The sequence below is a fragment of the Herpailurus yagouaroundi genome, unplaced genomic scaffold, assembly GCF_014898765.1.
Source record: "Herpailurus yagouaroundi ecotype Mexico unplaced genomic scaffold, PumYag 77, whole genome shotgun sequence".
Lineage (NCBI taxonomy): Eukaryota > Metazoa > Chordata > Mammalia > Carnivora > Felidae > Herpailurus > Herpailurus yagouaroundi.
The window spans coordinates 89070982-89090733 of record NW_024412388.1 but is presented as its reverse complement, the minus strand read 5'-3'; positions in this window follow the sequence as shown (position 1 = coordinate 89090733).

Genomic DNA, 19752 nt, shown 5'->3' with positions numbered 1-19752 from the left:
TTTCTTTCTTTCTTTCTTTCTTTCTTTCTTTCTTTCTTTCTTTCTTTCTTTCTTTCTTCATCTTTTCTCCCCTCAGAGAGTCCCCCTTAAAATTTCTTGCAGGGTTGGTTTAGTGGTCACAAAATCCTTTAATTTTTGTTTGTCTGGGAAACTTTTAGTCTCTCCTTCTATTTTGAATGACAGCCTTTCTGGATAAAGAGTTCTTGGCTGCATATTTTTCTGATTCAGCACAATGAATATATCCTGCCACTCCTTTCTGGCCTGCCAAGTTTCTGTGGATAGGTCTGCTGCAAACTTGATGTGTCTTCCCTTGTAGGTTAGGGACTTTTTTTCCCTTGCTGCTTTCATGACTCTCTCCTTGCCTGAGTGTTTTGTGAATTAGACTATGATATGCCTTGTTGATGGTTGGTTTTTGTTAAATCTAATGGGGGTCCTCTGTGCTTCCTGGATTTTGATGTCTGTGTCTTTCCCCAGGTTAGGAAACTTTTCTGCTATGATTTGCTCACATAATTCTTCTGCCACTTTTTCTCTCTCGTCCTCCTCTGGGACCTCTATGATTCTGATGTTGTTCCTTTTTAATGAGTCACTGATTTCTCCAATTCTTAAATTGTGCTCTTTTGCCTTAATCTCCCTCTTTTTCTCTGCTTCGTTATTCTCTATAAGTTTGTCCTCTAAATCGCTGATTCTCTGTTCTGCCACGTCCATCCTTGCCGCCACTGCATCCATCCGTGATTGCACCTTGGTTATAGCATTTTTAATTTCATTCTGTGTTTTACTTCTTGTATCTCTGCAGAAAGGGATCCTAATCTATTTTCAATTCCAGCTAGTATTCTCATTATCATGATTCTAAATTCTGGTTCAGACATCTTGCTTATATCTGTTTTGGTTAAATCCCTAGGTGTCGTTTCTTCGTGCTCTTTGTTTTGGGGTGAATTCCTTCATTTTGTCATTTTGAAGGGAGAAAAGGAATTAATGAGGTAGAAAAATTAAAAGTAAAAGAATTAAAAAAAATATTAAAACTAAAGTATTAAAACACACACACAAAAATCCAATAAATGATGTTAGATCCTAGGTGTGTTTTGGTCTGGATGTTGAAAGTGGTTTGATTAGAGAAAAAAGGGGAGGGGGGAGAAATTGTTGGAGAATTTGAAAAAATGAATAGACTGAAGTAGACTAAAGTGAAATGATGGGAGTAAAATAGAATTTGAAAAAATTAGACAAAAGTAAAGAATGTAGTGGACAAAAATTACAGAAAAATAGTTTAATAAAAATTAAAAATAAAAATGAATTTTTTCTCTTTCTGTATATAAGAAAAAGAAAAGAAACAAAAAAAAGAGAAAAAAATGAAATCATTTGAAAATTTGAAAAAATGAATATACTGTAGTAGACTAAAATAAAATGATGGAAGTAAAATAGAATTTGAAAAAATTTACATAAAAGTAAAAATATAGTAAAAATATTAAAGAAAAATGTTTTTAATAGAAATTGAAAGTAAAAATTAAGTTTTTCTCTTTCTGTATTCAAGAAAAATATAAGAAATGAAAAAGAGAAAAAAGAAAAAGGAAAAAAAGGAAATCATTTGAAAATTTGAAAAAATGAATATACTGAAGTAGACTAAAATAAAATGATGGAAGTAAAATAGAATTTGAAAAGAATTACACAAAAGTAAAAAATATAATAAAAATTACAGAAAAGTATTTTTAATAAAAATTGAAAATAAAAATGAATTTTTTCTCTTTCTGTATTCAAGAAAAAGGAAAGAAGTGAAAAAGAGAAAAAAAAAGATATAAATTTGAATAGATGGAACTGCCAACAGACTGAAATAGGACTGAAACTACTTCACTTTCCCCTAGGAGTCAGACCAAGAAGTGCTCTGTAGTCCATAAACTAAGCAGGTGGTGAGACCTGTGTTCTTGAAGAGGGAGGTTGGCCCAGTTGGGTGGGGCTCAGTGCAATGGCTCTGTTCTCCACTAGATGGCGCTGCAAGCCCACTGGGGTGAATTGTTGTGGCGCTCACAAGTGCGCATGTGCTGGAGCCGTAAAAATGGCTCACCCAGTCTCCCATATTGGAACTCTGCTCTCCCTGATCAGCAATCATGCACCCATCCTCTGTCTTCAGCTTTCGTCCACTCCCTGCTTTTTCACTGTCCGTGACCAAGCCCCAGACAGCACCCCCCTCCCGAGGCCTGTCTCAGATGCAGCCACTTTCTCTGGCCCCCTACTTCTGAAGGACTGCGGCTTTGACCTGTTCCGCCCCTCTGTGTGTGGGTTTCACCAAGCAATGGCTGAATGTCGGCTGCACCCAGGAATGCTTGCTGGACCCTGCTGCTGCCAGTGCCCCGAGACTGCGGCTAGGTGCCAGCCTGCCCCAGAAAAAGTTCGCGAGATAGTGTACCAACAGCATTTCAGGGACTATGGAAAATCACAACACACATTTGGCACCAGGCTTCAGCCTTAACGACCTTGTTCTAGCACCAGCGAATGTGGCTGTTTTCTGGGGTCTGCTGGGACCAGGTGGCTTCAACAGTCTCTACCAGATGTCCTTCCAGCAGTGGAACCACTTTTCCCCATGTGGCCCAAGAACCTCCCGGACCCCACTGTGTTCCTGGGGATTCGCCCTTCCCACCAGAGCACCACCAGGTATTGAGCCTGAGTTGCAGACTCTGTGTGCCCCTTGTTTACAGTCTTAATGGAATTTAACCCTCTCCTTTCTCCTTTCTCCCTTTTTAGTTTAGTCCCTGCGGCTGTTTCCAATTTTCCACTTTCTCTCCAGCTGCTTCTAGGGAGAGGTGCTTTTCCCATATTCTCCCCTGCCCCATCTCTGTTCTCTCTCCTCCTGCAAAAGTGGTTCCCTGCCTTTCGCAGCTTCTCTCTCCCCAAGTTTACCTCTCCGCACTGCGTACCTGCTGAATTCTGTGGTTGAGGTTGTGCAGATTGATGTGTTAATCCTCCAGTCAGTTTTCTAGGCGTGCAGGATGGTTTAGTGTTGGTCTGGCTATACTTCATGGACGTGAGACACACAAAAAACTTCTATGCTGTTCCACCATCTTTGTTCTTCCCTCAGAATTTAAAGTATATTTACCTACCAATCAAAACCACAATGAGATACCACCTTACACCTGTCAGAAGGGCTAAAATTAACACCACAGGAAACAACAGATGCTGGCAAACATGCAGGGAAAGGGGGAACCCTCTTAAGCTGTTGGTGGGGATGGAAACTGGTGCAGCTGTTATGGAAAACAGTATGGAAGTTCCTCAAAAAGTTAAAAATAAAACTACCCCATGATCCAGGAGTTGCACTACTACGTATTTACCCAAAAGATATAAAAATACAGATTCAAAGGGGTATATGCACCCCAATATTTGTAGCAGCAATATCAACAATAGCCAAACTATTGAAACCAATATTGCACTGTATGTTAACTAACTAGAATTTTAATAAAAATTTGAAAAGACAAAAAAAAGTAAAGCATGTATACCTAAAAGATTTTTCCAAATTGCTAATTCTAATTTAACTTATACTGATAAAAAAGGTTTGTATAAGGATTAGATGAGATACTGTATTTGAAAAGTTTAGCACACTAAGCCTAGCATATTATAATCACTTTATTAATGCTAACTAATATTTTTCTTAACTGAAAATCCAAACATTAAAGAGGTATACATGACAAGGGTTAGGAAAAAATACAACTAACTCAGATTGAATTAATATCCATTTATTGATCATCTGGTATATGCTATGCAATATGTCAAAATCTAAGTTTTTTTTACTTTTTAAAGTTTATTTATTCTGAGAGAGAGAGAGTAATCTGGAAGGGGCAGAGTGAAGGAGTGGGAGAATCCCAAGGAGGCTCTGCACTGTAAGCACAGAGCTAGGTGTGGGACTCAAACTCACAAAGTGTGAAATCATGACCTTAGCCAAAACCAAGAGTCAGAGGCTTAACCAACTAAGCCAATCCAAGTGCCCCAAATCTAAGATATATTTTTAAAAAGAGTATATGGTTCTTGCCTTCAAAGAGTTCATATCCATGAAGAGAGAGACACACACATTTTTATGAATAAAGATAGTCCCGTGAATTGAGTGTTAATATAACTATGTACAAGATCATATAACAGCAATGATATGGAGCATCTACTTGTGACTGGGAAGACCAGGAAAATTTGGGGAGGAAAAGACAGTTATTTGGAGGCTTACAGAAGATTTCTGCCTGAATTCTCCAGAACCTATGGGATATGATTTAGAGCACCCAGATGGAATCCAATCCATAGCCAGTTTTGAGTCCAATATATCCTGTTAGCAATGGCTAAGTTATGTAGATATTGGACATCTTGAACCCCAGTGGGTAATCTGTGCATACCGAGGTGTTGAGAGGTGATGAGGAAAGAAGTGCATTGTTTAGTTATACCATAGCAATGCCCTTTAGGGGTGCCAGTGATCTCTAAGATATCCCAGGTTTCAACATGAGAGTAATAGATCTGATTGACTTGAGGCTTTTTATAAATTCACAGAGGGAGAGAAAATATTGTTTCATGATCAGTACTTAGTTCATTGGCTTCTCCATTATATTGTGTTTCCTGAATCTTGGTGTATATTTAGAGCATATTTTGAAATGAGTGGAAAAAAGAAGGTACAGAGTTGGCATCCATGGATTTTTATATTTTGTATTTTATTTTTAAGCAAATTTGTCCTAAAAATTATTTACCTGTAGTAAATTCTAATTTAATTAATTAGTGCAAACTATAGTGCTAATGTGTGAGATAAGTCATTTACTTGTGAGACTAGCCATAAACTGAGCCTCTATATTTCAATAATACCTTTCTGATTTCTATTTTCATGAAATAATACAGAAAAATTCATGTGTGTGTGTGTGTGTGTGTGTGTGTGTGTGTGTACACAAGGGAGAAAAAGAAAAAGGAGACCAGACTGTGAGAGAAAAACTTCCAAAGAAAATAAGTATTATTACTTTTATATCTCTTCACTTTATTTCCAGATTATTGGCTTTTACCTATCATAAATATTCATTATATATTCTGGAGACTAGTTCTTTGTTAAATATATATGTTGCAAATCTTTTCTATTTGTCATATTTTTACTTTCTAAACCTTTTTTGTCAAGCGGATGTCCTTTTTTAAAAAAAATATTTTCAAGTTAGTTAACATATAGTGTAGTCTTGGCTTCAGGAGTAGAACCCAGTGATTCATCTCTTACATATGACACCCAGTGCTCATCCCCAAAAGTGCCCTCCTTAATGCCTGTCACCCATTTAACCCACCCCCATACCTGTCCCCCTCAAGCAACCTCAGTTTTTTCTCTGTATTTAAGAGTCTCTTACAGTTTGTCTCCCTCTCTGTTTTTACCTTATTTTCCTTTCCTTCTTCTATATTCATCTGTTGAGTTTCTCAAATCCCACATATGAGTGAAATCATACGATACCTGTCTTTCTCTGACTTATTTCATGTAACATAATACCCTCCAGTTCCATCCTCATTGGTGCAAGTGGCAAGATTTCATTCTTTTTATCACTGAGTAGTATTCCATTGTATGTATAAACCACATCTTCTTTATCCATTCATCAGTGGATGGACATTTGGGGTCTTTCCATAATTTGGCTAGTGTTGATAGGGCTGCTATAAATATTGGAGTGCATGTGGCCCTTCAAATCAGCATTTTTGTATCCTTTGGATAAATACCTAGTAGTGCAGTTGCTGTGTTGTAGGGTAGTTTTATTTTTAATTTTTTTGAGGAACCCCCTTACTATTTTCCAGAGTGGCTGCACCAGTTTGCATTCCCACCAACAGTTCAAGCAGATGTTCCTAATGTCATCAACTTTATCAACTTTTTGCTTTAAGGCTAGTGCTTTTAATTTCATTTAAGAAATTCTTCCCTGGGGCACCTGGGCAGCTCAGTGAGTTAAGCCTCCAACTCTTGGTTTTGGCTCAGGTCATGATGTCACTTTTCATGAGTTTGACACCACCCCTCCCTTGCCCCTGCCCTAGGTCAAGTAGGGCTCTGCATTAGTAGCACAGGAGCCTGCTTGGGAATCTCTCTCTCCCTCTCTCTCTCTCTCTCTCTCTCTCTGCCCCTCCCTCCCTCTTAAAATAAGTAAATAACCTTGAAATAGTAAAAAAAAAAAAGGATAATAATAATAAAAAAGAAATTCTTCCCTACCCTGATATTATGAAGATATTCTCTCTTATTGTCTTTTAAAAGTTTTATAATTTTGCCTTTTTTTAAGGTCATTAACATTCCTGGACTTGTTTTTTATATGTGCATAAAGTCACCATTTTAGAATCTTCTAGTTAATTGGCTATCTGAGTATATTGGTCCAAGACAATACTCAGGCTGTTGCTGTCCTGGAAATCTCTGCCATATAAGCCACAGAACCCAGAACCATTCCCGCTGGTATTTAGGCCAGACCAGACAGCTCTCACCAGGCAGCATTAAACTACAGGCAGGACCTGGACAGACCTGGTTTGAATAGTTAGAATTTAGGAACTCCCAGCAGACACACCCTGGTTTTTTTCCTTGTAATGATGTAACCTCCAATTTTATGAAGTTAAATTTTCAGACTGTTTTATTGGTGTTATGAGAGACTTTTCCTATACTTCATTTAGAGTTTTGCATCTGTTTGTTGATGCAATTAGCTTATGATTTTTCTTTCCCATACTGTTTATTGGTATTTATTGGTATTAAGATTTTTCTATAATAATAATGATGATCATGATAAACCCTTACAAAGTGCTCCTCATGACTCCTCAAAGTGCTCCTTCCAGACTCATGGAAATACTTTATATGCACTAACTCACTTAATCTTTATCATCACTTTATGAAATGGGTAGCATTATCATTTCATTGTATAGATGAAAATAGTGATCTACAATCAGTTAAGTAACTTGCCCAGGCAGAGACAGAAAACAGTACAGCCTGGAATTGCTTGTGAAAGATTGTACTTGTGTGTTCCTTTTATGTTTGGTAGGGTACAACCCTAAATGTCTCATTTCTTTGTGAGCAAATTTACTATGGATTCAGTGTACATACTGATCAAAGAACTGTTCAGGATTCCTTTTTCTTTTTGAGCATTTTATAGAAATGAATGTTTCAAATTTTTTAAATAATATTTTTCATTCACATTTTTTATTATATTTTCAATTCTTTAAAAAATTTTTTTTAATGTTTATTTATTTTTGAGACCGAGAGAAACAGAGCATGAGCAGGGAAGGGGCAGAGAGAGAGGGAGACACAGAATGGGAAGCAGGCTCCGGGCTCTGAGCTGTCAGCACAGAGCCCGACGCGGGGCTCGAACTCACGGACTGTGAGATCATGACCTGAGCTGAAGTCAGACGCTTAACCAACTGAGCCACCCAGGCGCCCCGATATTTTCAATTCTTATACCATTTGTGGTTATGTCCTCACTCTCATTCTTAATGTGTTAATTTGTAACATCTCTCATACCTTGATGAAGTTTTTATACATAGCCTATTTATTATTAACTTTTCCATTGATACACAAGTTTTTGAAATATGCTTATCAGTCTCCATATATACGGTAGATTTTTTCCCCTTTGATTATTAACTTCAAACTTAACTACCTTGTGAAAAGAGATTATGCATCTTTTAATGTGTCTAAACTTTCTTGTCAGATTGTCATCAAGTTTTGTAACTGTCCCTTGAGTATTAAAAAATAGTGTTTTCTCCAACTGTTGGATTCAGGGATCTATTTTTCTTTTTCTTTTTATTAATAATCATTTATTTATTTTGAGAGAGAGAGAGAAAAAAAAAACATGACAAGGAGAGGGGCAGAGAGAGAGAGTGAGAGGGAATCCCAAGCAGGCTCCACACTCAGCACTGAGCTGAGCCCCATGCAGGGCTTGATCTTATGACCATGAGATCATGACCTGAGCCAAAATCAGGAGTTGGACACTTAACCAACTGAGCTATTAAGGCGCCCCTGCAGGGAACGATTTTTATTCACTATTTAAAACTTGTTTATTGTAATTTTGGAGTCTTTTTTATTCTTTTTTTCCTGTTGAATATACAAATTATGAAAAGAGATATGTTAAAATCTGTTACTGTGACATTGGATTAATCTGTTTCTCATTATAGTTTCATCAAATTTTGTCTTCATACATATTGTGGATATATGATCTGGTATATTCAAGTTTGTAATTTTTGCTTTACCCTGGAGAATTGCAATTTTTGTCATGATGGAGTTTTTCTTCACATCCACAACAATGCTTTTTGCCAGGAAGTTTATGTATCTGGCATATGAACGTGGCATATCTTTTTATCAGTTCTTTACTTTCAAACATTCTGTGACCCTATGTTTTAGATGTAACTTTCTTAAGTAGCCTATATTTGGATTTAGTTTTATAACTTTTTAATCCATTTTGATGAATGTTGACTTAATTGTAATTTCTTGTACATTTTAAATTTGCTATAATCACCAGTATTTTAAAATTTATTTCTACCATTTTCTTTTATCCTTTTTATTTTATCCAACTTTCCTTTCTTTTACTGTCCTTTCCTGCTTCTTTTGAATTAATTTTTCTCCTCCTGCATCATTTGCTTGAATAAATGGCCATAGGATCTTTTTGGGAATGAACGGGGGAATCATTAGAATATATTTACATGGTAGTTAAGGGTAATTTCTCATAGTTACCTGGCATTTCCAGGATTCTGGATCTGAGAAATGGTTCATATTCAGAAATTGGACAGGGATGATATTCTACTGGAGAAGTTTCCACAGGCTCATGATCATTTATGCTTATTTTCTTTTGATTGTGAAAACTGAGCAATACCCTTTTTGGTTGCTCATCTATCTCGTCTCTATGAACCTCTGATTTCCACTCAGACCTTTCTACTAAACCTGCCTATAAATGATAGCTGTCACTGAGCTTCTCAACAATGTTGTTGCTTTTTTACCTTTTACCATTTCAATAATGGAGCTTTATCACAGAACATAGATGATTGGTTAGTTTCTTGTCCCATGCAGTTTTTCCACTCTAGCATGCCTGCTTCTCTGAGACTTTTGGTCCCTTCCTCCACAATTTTCCATGGTAGTTCCAGCATTTCTACATCGTTGAATGTAGGCCATTACTTTTTCTAAGCTTCCAAGAGCATAGTCTCCCAGGGTTCTTGCCCAGGTGTTTTATCCTGAATTTCTGGAAATTGCTCCCATTTCAAAAAGCTATGTTTTGTCCAACTTTATATTGCTCTTGATCCAGCACCCTCAGTATCCATTACATACATTTTCTTATTATTCCTTTCCTCCCTTAACAAGCCCAATACTTCCCCAGCTGGGTGACTTGACCAATATTATTGATCCAATGGGAAAAGGAGAGGTGGGAACAGATGTTCCCTGTTGGTACAGGTTGTTTTGCAAGACAAAGTTTTCTGTATCATCTTTAACATGGAAGATGCGAGCTAGCCTTTAAGTGGAGGGAAGTCTGCAGGATGTTTCAGAAGAATCTGGAAATTCAGTGCATTCAACTGCAACAGTACATTGAATACAACACAAATCTCAGTGCTAGACATCAGTCTCTCCAATCAGAGACCTGACTTGGTATAATAGATTGGCTGGACTTGACAACGCAAACTTCTCTTAAACTCTTCTACCCTTATAATAATTAAGGTTTAGGCCTTATCCACAGCATTTTTCTGTATTCCTATGACAGAAAATAAGAGACTCTTTATGTGATGTTAAGAAGGCCTTCGTTTCACACTTTACCTTCAACTGGTGGTTAAATAATCCTTAGCCTTAGACAATAAAAGTCTTTGACTAATGCCTCAGTGTCACTCAGCAATACTCCTTATACTTAATTCTGTACCTCTTACACATGTACAATACTAAAACTGCTAATGCATCCCCTTCCTTTGGTATCCCATCCCAGTTCATCACTAGCAAAATGAGATGGCATAACTGGAGCCATCAGTTTTCCTCTTACCGCAAGTGATAGTGTCTTCATTGCTAGTTAGCCAATACTGATCCAGTTATAAAATTTTAGAGTCTACTTCCTAGGATCACTCTTCATATCAATTGTCTTACATTTTGTTTCTCAGGATACAGGCTCTGAATTAGATATTAAATGTGAGATATTTTGGAGTGTGATTTGAGTTATTTATTGTTATGTAACCCCAATGACAAAAATATAATGTCTTAAAAATGACCATTTTATTATACCTCGAATTATATGAGTCAGGAATGTGGGCAGAGGTTGGTTAAGTGATTCTTCTGCTTCATGTAGGCTTTACGGTAGTGAGTTGGGAGTAGATTTCTTTGGTTAGCTGGACTGGTCTGCAGGTCACTCGCATGCCTGATATCTTAGAAGAGATGACTGTAAGGGTATACTTAGTTGGCTCTTCTCTCTAGTCATATACTCCCAGGATCTAGGCATAAACTGTCATAGTGCCCCTTCCACTATAGTCTGTTAATGAAAGTGGTCATAGAACAGCCCAGTTTTGAGAGGAAGAAATATAGACTTTATCTATGGGGAAAAGAGTACCAAAGAATTTGTAGCCATTTTCAATCTGTCACAAATATTTATAGGAACAACTCATATTAGGGAACAGGGGAAGTAGAATTGGCAAAGGGAGAGGAAAAACTGAAATACAGTTACAACAGAGGCCTCAGCCATTTCCATGAGGGGTTCTGGAGATGGAATGCCCATTTGAATTTAGGCAAGGAGGTTAAGTTTATGTGTGGCTCCATTAGGCCAATCACTTGATAACAGATTATCTTTGGGATGGGCAAGCATGTAACTTTGGTTTAAGGAGTTCCTTTTTGGTCTAAGCAATTCTCAGAGAGAAATTATGTTGTAAGTCATTATCAGTCAACACTTCTGCCAACTGAGCACCTCTTTCATGAAGGCACAGTCTGGGTGGTACATCCCAGAATTCATTATATGTGTTAGGAATTAAATGGAGGTTACAAAGAATGTTGTTATCACCTAAACAAATGAAATAAAAATAGCAATATATAGTATCAATATCATGAAAGTAATAATACTGATATGAAGGAAAGAGTTGATTAAATACATTTTATTAAATACAACAATGCATACATTTTATAAAACAGATAAAGATATTAAAGAAAAGATGCTTCAGTAAAGTATAGTGTCTCTGAAGGAAGAACCCAACTAATGGAACAGAATGATTTCTAAAATATGTATCAAGAAGAAATTGGGAGAAAATGTTTCTGAAGATGAAAAGAACACATAGTATGCAAGAAAAGAATTTTCACAGGCTACTGAATATAAAGACAAGAGTAAAAAATGGAGTTCTTTATTTCTAGTAAATTGGGGTTAAACTGTTTTCCATCTTCCTCAAATGTATCTTATAAAAGCAACAAGGGAAATTAAAAACAAACAAATCTTCAATTTATTTTTACATGAAACCAGTAAACATATACATCCCACAGATTTTTTTTTAAGTGTAAATGCTACTAAAAGCAACTAAGATTGGCACAAAACTGAATGAATTGAAAGGCAGCACAAACCACATGGTAAGAGAATAGCAAGATAGTCCAGAAGCAACAGGTATCAGAAAAGGACTAAATGAAATAAAATCTGTGGGGTCTGGGAAAGACAAAGCAGAAACTGAAAAGATAAATGGGTCAAAGTACCTTAGAAATATGTATAGAGCAGAGTAACATACAAGTAATGAAATGTCTTCAAAAATACCAGTAAAACTACACTCCCTAAAGGAAACACCTGCAACTGCTGGACAAGGAAAACGTGGCTTATTTCACAGTAAGATGTAAAATTCAAGCTGGCCTAGCATTGACACACAGCTAATAGAAGAAACAAAATGGAAAAGATTTACCCAAAAATGCATCACAAAATAAGAAAGAGCAGATGAAAGTTCTGCCCAAATATTTTATCACTAACTAAAAAATGAGAAAAATCATTTTTATAAAAGAAGATCTCAAAGTAAAAACACAAGATGTTAGGGACAATATGGTGAGAAAATAGAAGACAATGAAATGTACACTAGTAGAACTCAGGAAAATGTAGGAAGAATAATAAAAAAATCACAGAAACATAAGACAAAATTGGAGCACAAGGCAGCATAAACGTTGAGAATAACACAGGAGGAGATCTGGAGTATAGAATGAGAAAAGCGACCAAAATAAAAGAGAAATACAGAGGAGTTAAAAAGGATTAAAGGGAATAGTTAGATACACAAGAAAGGCAAAGGAGATCAAATGTGTGTAATTGGAGTTTACCAAGAAGAAAGCCAAAATAATGGAACAGAATATAGAAACATATAATTCAAGAAAACATTCCTGAAATTTAAGAAGTCTCGAATCTACATTTTTGAAAAAAAAAAAAAAAACATGTTATATGCCAGGACAGTTTGAACTACAATGGTCAATAATGAAATACATTTGATAAAGTATTGGCCCTTAAAGAAAAAATCCTTTGCAATGCTAAGTCAAAATACCAAGTCACTTAGAAGAGCAAGAACAAATCAACCAGATTTCATGTTTTCCTTAGCAGTATTCAGCTTCAGAAGACAATGGGGCAATATGCAGTATTTATATGATAGGCAAGGAAGTGTAACTCACAGATTATATGTACAGCCAAGTTGTGCTTCAAGTGAAAATTCAACAAATTGTTTTGAACAGACAGCACTCAGGGATTAGTTTTCCCAAACGTTCTTGCTAAGGAAACTCCTTGCAGGTGAACCTCAAACAAAGGATGACTGGAAAAGAATGACAAAGTCATGAACTTTTAAATATATTTTATTTAGAACCAACACAAGCTAGATATGTTTTATATACTTTAATGAGAAAATGTTAACCCCTTAAAGAGCAAGAAGATAAAAAGTAGAACAAGTCTGTTACCACATCTGAAGTATCTGGGAATCAAAGAATATCATTTCTAGTTTATAAAATTAAGTAATAAATAAGCATATTGAGTTACACAAATGTATACTGGATGATTTCTTGTCAAAATGCCATTACTGTTACTGTCTATACTTGGACATTGTTTCCCAGATTTCTCTTCATTCTATGGTACCTGGTTAAAAATTGGTCAAAAACAGGGCCTCCTGGAAGGTCTAGAGTGCAGCTGGGAAGGAGAAACCATTTATTTAGGCCCTGGTGGTCGGACATGATAATTGATGGGGCTTTGGAGTGATGGGAGTTCAGAGCTCATGGCCAAGAAAGAATTCTTGAAGATGTGTTTGGTGCAAAAAGGTGATTTTATTAAAGCACAAGGACAGGGCCTGTGGGCAAAAAGAGCTGCACTGGTGTTGTGAAGAGTGACTGGTTATATACTATGAACTTGGGGGAGATAAAGAAGAAGTTTCTTAAAGGGATTTCCATAGGCTAAAGACTCATACTGGAGGCCTAGCTATTGTCAAACTAAGGTTGTTTTTCCCTCTAGCAAAGCATTAAGACAGTAGGGAATTCCTGGAGATTAGGCTGTTGATAAGATTGCCCTTTTCTTGTAATGTTACTAAGATATTTGTAAACTGATAGAGACTCAAGTCCTGCTAGACTGTGATCTCTATCAGTTAACCACTGGTTTTCTTTCTCTTTCCTCTGTCTTTGGGCAGCCAGGAGTGCCTGAGATTTATCACACATATCCCACCCCGGGTAGGGGTGTTTTGTGGGGTGTTGGCTTGTATTGTGCTCCCTCATCAATGATGATCAAGTGCCCATATGTGTAGCCCTCAGCTTGTTCTTGTTCTCCTCCTGTGCTCTGAGTCATGGTGTTTTCTAACTTCCTTGCCTCCTGACTGCTGCTGGCCCAAGGCTCACCACCAGGGCTATGCTTGTACACATACAGTGGCAGCAGTACCACAGGGGCAGCAGTTTCCTTTGACCTCTACAAATATCTCCACTGTTTGTAGACAGATTTGCATGGCTTCTTGACTTTTGTCATGTGTTCAGACTATTTTACTTAGGCCAGTACTTGAGGCAATTTTGATTGCTGATTGTTTCTCTGATCCTCCAATTCCCTCTTTCCAGACCTTCACTTCCCTAGTTCCTCCACACTGGTGTAAAGTCTAATTCCTAAATTAAACTTCTTTTTTTTTTTTTTTTAATTCTTTTTTTCAACGTTTATTTATTTTTGGGACAGAGAGAGACAGAACATGAACGGGGGAGGGGCAGAGAGAGAGGGAGACACAGAATCTGAAACAGGCTCCAGGCTCTGAGCCATCAGCCCAGAGCCTGACGCGGGGCTCGAACTCACGGACCGCAAGATCGTGACCTGGCTGAAGTCGGACGCTTAACCGACTGCGCCACCCAGGCGCCCCTAATTCCTAAATTAAACTTCTTACTCATGTAATGCTAATAATGGGTTTGGTTTATGACTGATAAAAATAGTAAGTTAAGCAAGGTAATTTTATTGACTACAAGAATAAATCAGGAAAATACAAGTTTAAAGAAAAAGGAAGAGGGGCGCCTGGGTGGCTGAGTGGGTTAAGCATCCTCCTCTTGATTCAGTCTCAGGTCCTGATCTCACAGTTGGTAAGTCCAAGCCCTGCATCAGGCTCTGGGCTGACAGCAGGGAGCCTGCTTGGGATTTTCTCTCTCCTCCCTCACTCCTGTGTTTTCTCTCAAAATACCTAAATAAACATTTTAAAACAATAAAATAAAAAGTAAGACTTGTGATCTTAATATCAAACATGGAATTCAGGCTTCAAAGTGTTAAAGTTCATGAGGAAGGGAAATTTCTTATGCTAAAGGTCTCTATTTGTAATCAAAACACAAATTTGTGAATACATACGCTCACAATGGCACAGCAGCAACATTAACTAATGGTGCTGGTACTGACATCTTAAACTACTTTTTAAGAGTGTTTATTTTTTTTATTTTTGAGAGATTGAGTGAGAGAACAAGAGGAGTAGAGAGAAAGAGAGTGGGAGACACTCTGAAGCCGACTCAGAGCTGTCAGCACAAAGCCTGATGCAGGGCTAGAACTTATGAATCCTGAGATCATGACTTGAGCTAAAGTTGGGCACTTAACTGACTGAGACACGCCGGTGCCCCTTCCCCTATTTTTTTTTTTTCTCTTCATTTGCAGTGATTCTGGTATTGTTCCATTAAGGATGATGGTGAATTTGGTGAGAGATGCACAGTTTTCGTTTTAAGGAGTCATTAATCTATTACTAATTTATTGTTCATTTTATTTTATTTTATTTTATTTTTATTCATTTTATTTTTAAAAACACAATGATTGTTAACTTTTGTCAAATGTCTCATTAACATCACAATATGATTTTACTCCTTGGAGTTATCACTGTGATTAATATTGATCCACCTGTACATCCCTGGAATGAATCCATAGAATCATAATTTTAATGTGGTTTGGATTCTTTTTATGAGTATTTTAGTATGGAATTTTGCATTACTGTTCATGATGTATTGCATCATGCATCATGATTGCATACTGCTCATGATATAGTGTATTTTTTGGTTGTTGAAATTTCTGTTAAATGTTGATATCATTTTTATGCTTCTCATTTAAATATCTTAGAATTATAAAAATATTTTGAAATTAAAAACATAGTAGTATCTAGTCTTTAAAATTTTGAAACTGATTGGATCTTTTGCTTTTTGGAAGAATAAGGAAAATCTTTTCATTTATGTTTATCATTTTATGTTTCTTTCTCTTGGAATTTATTTTGTAAAATTTTAGAAATTTTAGAAAATTCTAGAAAGTTACTAATTTCATCCATACTTTCAAATTTTTAATGGGAATATAAAAGAATATTGGAGTGAACAAACTGACTCAGTTCTAGCTCAGACTGAAGACCTTAAAGTTTGAAGAGGAACAAATATCATGGATATGTGATTTTTCTATAGCACTGTTGATTTCTACAGATGGATGTTTAGAGAAAGGGAAGTTTATATAGGTGAAGTGATAGGTGAGTTTTTAATTGAGACCTTGCATGTGGAGATTCAGAGAAATCAGTACATTTTTATTGAATCCTTTTTTATTACTAAGAAAGACAATAGAAAAGAGAGAAGGCATAAAACAAGGTCACTGCCCTAAAGGCACTTGCAACCCAATTGTAAATTCCTTCAGGATTTAAGCCACCAGAGGCTATAATGAACTATTCAAGGTAACTGTAAGTAAATGCTAAAAGAATTAATTCATACTGTAGCCTTTGGCATTTCAGAGCTGAAGAGATGACCTAAGACTGAGGTAGTCAGAGGCTTAAAGAGCGAGGTGAATCCTACATGAAGGGTAAGATTAAAATTGTCAGGACTCTAAGTATGAAGACAAGAATTAATGTGTCTTTCCTGACAGTATAGAGGTAATATATAATAACTGCTCCATTAAATTTTGTTGAATGAATAAATATGTGAATAAATATGTGATATTACATAAGCTAGAGGAAAAAAAGAGGGAGGAAGGAAGGAAGGAAGGAAGGAAGGAAGGAAGGAAGGAAGGAAGGGCTAAAAAGTCAAATATCACATACAGATCATATAATGACTGCAGAGCACCCATTGGATTTCTCAGCTAGGGGTGTGGATCATGGAGACAGCCAGAGCAGTGGATTACAACCAGATTTAAGAAAGTTGAGAGTAAAGGAGACCAGAAATAAAGAACAGGTTTTGTTTGTTTGTATTTGGTTTTATTTTGTTTTTTGTTAATGTGGGAGAGAGAGCACATTTGTAAGGAGGGATTTAGATGAGAAAAACAGATTTAATGACATGAAGATGGTAGTAGGTTATGTTGGAGACTGCGGGAAGGAAGATAGACATTGGACAGGAGCAGGGGAATCTCCTTTGAGAATGGAGTTAAAAGAAGGCATGGCCAGGGTGCCTGGGTGGCTCAGTCAGTTAAGTGTCCCACCTTGACTCAGGTCATAATCTTATGGTTTGTGGGTTTGAGCACTGCGTCAGGCTCAGTGCTGACAGCTCAGAGCCTGGAGCCTGCTTCAGATTCTGTCTCCCTCTCTCTCTGCCTCTCCCCCTCTTGTGCTCGGTCTCTCTGTCTCTAAAATAAATAAACATTAAAAAAAAATTTTTTTAAAGAAGGGATGGCTGCAGTTAAATCCCATAATGGAATACCGGGAAAATCGATGGAATTCTGCTTAAGTGGTCTTATTTTATTTTACAAAATGAGAATGTACACATTTGCTGAAGGAAGGAAGAGAGTAGTGCTATTTAAGAATAATGGATTTTGGACTGGATTACAATGAAAATAGGAGTGAGCAAGTCAGTCCTAGCTCAGTTTGAAGACATTTTTTTGATGGCACAGATAATAGATGCACAGTTTTCTGTTGTGATGTTTATGCGCTGGGATAGGCATATACTGATAGAGGGTTTGGAGTTTTGAAATGAGTGTACAGTTGTATACTGAAAGACTAGCTGAAGCAGTGAAATTGGAGAAAAAGAGTTAGAAAATAATAGACACACAGAGAAATGAAGTATGGTAAGAAATTGGTGTATGAATCTCAAAGATAAAGTTTTTGGAGTAAGTGATTGAAATGTAGTACAAATAAAGGTCACTGAAATGCTGAGGTCAACAAACTGATGGTAAAGGCCACATAGTATAGAGGAAAAGGTCACAGATTCTAATATCTATCTCTTAAGCTACACGACCTTGGGAAAATTACTTAACTCTGAGGTCCCTCAGTTTCCTAATAAGTAGAATTAAAGTACCACTATAAACATTAATGAAAAAGCATATATTAAAGAGCCTAGCAAAAACCTAGCATGGAAGAGTTATGTTATTATATTATTCTTTTGTTGCTGTTGTTATCATTTTTACTTTTGTCACTGTTAAGTAGCTCAAGAACATGGGGATTATCAGATTTAGAGTACATAAGAGTCAGGTATGAAAGTTGTCAATGAATATAAGGAATTGATCATACGAAGAAAGATAAAAAATGGTAATGAAGATTGCAAGAGATGATGTCATTGGATAGCTTGGAACAAAAGAAGCCTTATTTTTATGCTCTAGGGAAATTAGAAATAAAATTTTAAATTTTTTAATGTTTATTTTTGAGAGAGAGAGAGACAGAAAGAGAGAGAGAGAGAGAGAGAGAGAGAGAATCTGAAGTAGGTTTCAGGCTCTGAGATGTCTGCATAGAGCCTGACATGGGGCTCAAATTCATGAACCATGAGATCATGACTTGAGCTGAAGTCGAATGCTTAACCAACTGAGCCACCAAGGCGCCCAGAATAAAATTTTAAATAGTGATTTGTAATCAGAGAATTCTGACTTCTCTCTCTGCATTTTGGGTGGAAAAGAATAAGATGAAGTAGCTTTCTGTGAAGGACTTGGAAATGTAGTGGAGAATGTTTAGAGTAGAGTGCAATTCCAGAAGAAAAAAATATAAAGGACCAAGGGAGTAGTAGGAGGATAGGTAAAGAGAGAGGAAGTTACAACAATATGAGGATGAAAATATGGGTAAGAGAGAAAATCAGAAGGCTTACCAGCTGGATGATAATAAGGGTGATAGGCATGAGGTGAGAATATGCCCAGATGTCAAATAGACACCAGAGTAATTTATTTACATGTTGCAGCTGGCTGATTCTTCTCTTGGGGATGACACTTCGGGATGCTAGAGACATGATCATGTCACATATAAATGATTGAGACTGAGGATATAGGATATATTATTAGTTTTTAATTGTTTCAAAAATACTAGGATGGTTAAATGCAAGTAACTAAAATTGCATTTTAAATGTAAATATGAGTTTCTCAAACCCAGGTTTTATTTAATTACAGTGACCTCATAATAAAATATAATGAAAATAGTGTAAAAACTTGCATCTAAGTGGAATAACATACTTTCCTGAGGTTCAAATTGGCTGGCTAAATATCCTCATAAACCTTCAATTACATTTTAAAAATATTGATCATTTCAAAAACTAGGGCATATGAAAGTTGCATTTTAATGCTAGCACAATATTTGAAAGAGAATGAAAATAATGCAAGCATTGAAATATGTACTTTTCAGATAGCACTTAAAACTTTAAATAGAAATGTAACCCACAACTGACAGATTGTCTTTGTCAGCCTTGAACAACATGTAGACAGTAGGCTGCATGGGATTCATTAATACATCTGGAGGCCTGATCTTTGCCTGCCTGCTGTGTGGGAGTCTTTATGACTGGCAGCCTTACTGGCAGCCCTACAGGCATTAGAATGGAAATAATAGCCCATCATCTGGATATGATAGTCACTTAATAAAATCTCAGCCATTTGCATTCTTCTTAAAACATCATTTTAAAGATATTCATTGATCATTGGAACATAAGATTTTAAAACTTCTATAATGATGTAAATAAGCCATAATGATTAAATGGTTCATTTGGAAATTATTTTGTAACTAAATGGTTATGACATAAAACAGATTGATAGTGTCATTTGTAATAAATCATAGATTATGGATGTAGTTTATTAATTAAAGTTTTACATGCAACAATTACTTAATGCCACTGAGAAGTACATACACTTAAATTTGACAAATTAGTATTTACACCCTTCAAAATAGGGATTTTTCTGTGCTTTGGTCAAAGGCAGCCAGCAACTGGCTTAGGGTTCATATAAATTGGCATTTTCTGGGCTCACAGAACCCAACTCATCCTGTAGACATTAGAGCTCTTTACTGCCACAGTGGAGAACAAAGAGAACTGGAAGCAAGCACAGCGACTTGATATTTGGCTCAAAAACAGCAACTCCCAAACACTTACAAAACTTTTCTTAGGCCTTTTCAGAAGGTGCGAGACTGGTCAGTACAATGACATTTAGCCAACAAGGGAAAGTTTTCCTCTGTTTT